The 4,078-nt window shown below is 40.5% G+C and overlaps 1 long non-coding RNA gene across 1 annotated transcript; it reads left to right on the top strand.

The window, feature by feature from the left end:
• The first annotated feature begins 42 nt into the window (after window positions 1–42).
• On the top strand, window positions 43–828 carry LOC117531231. The gene is made up of 2 exons (XR_004566579.1): window positions 43–122; window positions 512–828. It is a non-coding gene; the product is annotated as an uncharacterized LOC117531231 (long non-coding RNA).
• Window positions 829–4,078: the final 3,250 nt, after the last annotated feature.

Here is a 4,078-nt window from a genome sequence, read left to right as displayed (position 1 = left end):
AGTGAAACTGCATCATTGTAAATTGGTCCATTGGGGAGAAGAAAAAGATCTCTCACTGCTTCGCTTACTCAAACTTGAGAAGTGGGGCAGGAGAGCAAAGGCAGTATTTGAGGAGAGGAAAGGTCACCATCTATAAGAGAGCCCTCTGATACAAAGCCAGTAATGATAAGGGTGCAGCTTTAGTAGAAGGAAATTCAAGGCAAATGGAAAAAAAAGAGAGAAAGCATTTGGATGTTCTGAGTGTGGTAAAAGGTTTAGAAATAAAGGGAATCGGAACACCCACATGAAAATTCATACAGGGGAGAAACCATGTGGTTGTTCTGACTGGTAAAATATTTGGATACAAGGACAATCTCACTAAACACATAGGAATTCATAGAGGAGAGAAACCTTTCAACTGTTCTGATTGTGGTAAAAGATTTGGACGGAAGGGGGATCTGAAGACTGCTTCGCTTACTCAAACATGAGAAGTGGGGCAGGAGATCAAAGGCAGTCTTTGAGGAGAGGAAAGGTCACCATCTTGAAGAGAGCCCTCAGATACAAAGTCAGTAATGTTAAGGGTGCAGCTTTAGACCCCGGGTCTGGGGCCCACTGCACTCTTGTAGAAGGAAATTCAAGGCAAATGAAAAAAAAAAAAAGAGAAACCTTTTGGCTGTTCTGAATGTGGTAAAAGATTTCTACGGAAGGACGACCTTATCACACACATGAGAATTTATATGGGTGAGAAACCTTTTGGCTGTTTTGACTGTGGCAAAACATTTAGACAGAAGAGCAACCTGACCACAAATTCAAGGCAAATGAAAAAAAAAAGAGAGAGAGAAACCTTTTGGCTGTTCTGAATGTGGTAAAAGATTTCTACGGAAGGACGACCTTATCACACACATGAGAATTTATATGGGTGAGAAACCTTTTGGCTGTTTTGACTGTGGCAAAACATTTAGACAGAAGAGCAACCTGACCACACACAGAATTGGCAAATAAGATTGAAGAAACAAGAAAAATGGACATGAAAGAGCGCCCAAAGCTGACTAAACTAAAAGAGAATAAAAAATTCAAAAATATCCTTCAAAAAGTTAACATAGGACTGACCAAACTGGTCCCAAGAGGAGCCACATTGACAGAGTTAAACTCTGTAAATTATGGAGCGGCATGGTACATACAAAGTAAATTAGCCCCACAAGATTTGGAGAGAAACAGTACCACAAATAAGAAAAAGAATACCATGCCACGATGGAAAAAGAAATTACAACAAAAAATCAACTGCCTAAGAGCAGAGATCTCCCAAATGGCCACATTTTTGGGAAACAAGAACCACAAAAAGAATCTTCTAAAAAAAATAAATCGCATTAAAAGAAAATACAATGTTGAAGACAAACTGCTAGGTGGAAGGCTGGCTGAACATCAAGCCTTAGTAAAAGCTTTCGCAGCACAAATTAGGAATAAAGACAAGAAAATACAAGCAAAACATAAACTATTTGCAACAAACCCCAGACTAGTGTACAGAAAGCTGGCAAATGACACAATAGAAGTACAACAACCACCTGAGAGAAAGGAAATTGAAAAATTTTGGAGACCACTCTTTGAAGACCCAAAACAACACCAAGAGGCTGAGTGGATTGAAAAAATACAACAGAAAAACAAAGACAAACAACAAATGCCAGCAATTGTAATCAATGAAGAAGAGATCAGAAAGAAAATGAGTGAATACAGTAACTTCAAGGCACCTGGCATCGACAAAATCCCAAATTTTTGGCTGAAAAGACTGACAGCATTACACCAACATTATGCTGTGGCTTTCACAAAAATATTGAACGGAGAAGAGGATACACCAGACTGGCTAACGACAGGGAACACAAGCCTAATTCCAAAGACCAAGGAAACACAGCTTCCCAACAAGTACAGACCCATCTGCTGCCTAACAACAACATACAAATGGCTGACAGGAATCATAGCTGATGCCATTTATGAACATCTTGACAATGGTGGCTACCTGGAAAATGAACAGAAAGGATGTTCCAAAAGAAGATTAGGAGCTAAAGACCAGTTACTGACAGACAAAGCTATCCTGGAGGACTGCAAAACAAGGCAGAGGAACCTCAGCATGGCTTGGATTGATTACAAAAAGGCATTTGACAGTGTACCACACTCCTGGATCTTGAGGTGCTTAGAACTATACAACATCAATGAGAAAATAAGAACCTTCCTGAAAGCACAAATGAACAAGTGGAACACCACCATCACCCTCAATCACACAGGGACAACAATCCCAGACGTACGAGTTCAGAGAGGGATACTTCAAGGAGACAGCCTTTCACCTCTCTTATTCTGCTTAATCATGGACCCGCTCAGCAAGATCCTGAAGGAGCAAGACATTGGATATGACTTAAGTAAAGACAAAGGAAAGGAAAACCAAAAACTTGTGAACCATCTGTTGTTCATGGATGATTTGAAAATCTATGCCAACACAAAAAACGGACTCACTCAACTCGTGGAAACTGCCCATAAGTTCTCAAAAGACATTGGCATGGAATTTGGACTGGATAAATGCTCAAAATGCACAATGACAAAAGGAAAAAAGACAAAAACCGAAAACATACAATTGGATGAAGGGAGCTACATTGCAGACCTGGCTGCAGACTCCACATACAAATACTTGGGAATTGAACAAAGTAATTCAATTGAACACAAGAAAATGAGAACAAAAACAACAAAAGAATATCTAAACCGCTTAAAAAAGATCTGCAAAACACAGCTGACACCAAAAAATAAAATCACAGCCATAAACCAGTTTGCAATACCAGTGGTGACCTATGGATTTGGCATAGTGAACTGGCCACAATGCGAACTTAACAAATTGGACACAAAAACCAGAAAAATGCTCACCCTCCACAAAATCACATACAGAAATCAATGCATGGACAGAATATACCTACCTCGCAGAGAAGGCGGTATGGGTCTTACTGAAATCAACCAGGCCTACAGAGCATCGATAATAAGTATTGGACAGTACTTAAAGAGCTCTGAAGAAGAAATCATAAAAACGGTCACACAACACCACGAGACCATAAGTGAACGGACCTCAATCACTAAACTGGCAAAAAACTTTGGCGGAGAACTTCTACAAGAGAGAAAAAGCAACAGTCTCATGCCTGCAACAAAACTTGCAAGACAGACCAGAGAACAATACTGCAAAAAAGAAGGAAAACATCGAGTGGAAAGATGGAAACAACACAAAAGAGCCGGACGTTTCCAAGAAGAACTCGAAAAGGAATACATCGACAAAGTTGGATCAATGCAGTGGCTAAAAAATGGAAAACTTGGTTTTGATGGAGAAAGAATTCTGATTGGAGCACAAGATCAGGGACTTCTAACTAATGGCTTCAAAAAAATGGCAGGGATCTCACAAAATGATAAATGCCGATTCTGTCATACAGCTGTTGAGAGTGTAAACCATCTAACATCAGCATGCCAGATCCTCATGGCAGATGGGCATTATACATCCAGACATAACAAGATCTGTCAATATCTCCACTGGAAGATCTGCAAGGAACTGGAGTTGGAAGTTAAAGAACATGTCTGGGAGCACGAGCCAACACCAGTCTCATCCAACGGAAAAATAACGATCTTCTATGACAAAGAGATCCCAGCAGGAAGACACATAGAAGGAGGTGCAATCAAACCTGATATTGTCATCTGGAACAAGCAAGAGAAAACAGCCAAAATCATTGATGTGACAGTCCCCAATGATTACGGCCTGAATCGAGCTGAAAGGGGAAAGATCTCAAAATACCAAGACCTGAAAAATGACCTAAGAACAACATGGTCATTGAAAGACATCGATATCATTCCAGTTGTGGTAGGAGCAACAGGCCTGATGAAGAAGAACCTCAAGAAATACCTTGAGGCAATCCCCGGTCACCCAAGTGCACATGAGGTGCAGTTGTCTGCGATTAAGGGAACGATCACCATCTTGAAGAGAGCCCTCGGATACAATGCCAGATCTGGTTAAGATAACTATAGAACCTAGGATGCAACTTTAGACCCCAGGTTTGGGGCCCATTGCATTCTACTAAAAAGA

Source organism: Thalassophryne amazonica, chromosome 18 (genome assembly GCF_902500255.1).
Source record: "Thalassophryne amazonica chromosome 18, fThaAma1.1, whole genome shotgun sequence".
In the NCBI taxonomy this organism is placed as follows: Eukaryota; Metazoa; Chordata; class Actinopteri; order Batrachoidiformes; family Batrachoididae; genus Thalassophryne; species Thalassophryne amazonica.
The sequence above is the reverse complement of the archived record's forward strand: the minus strand, read 5'-3'. Positions and strand labels throughout refer to the sequence as shown.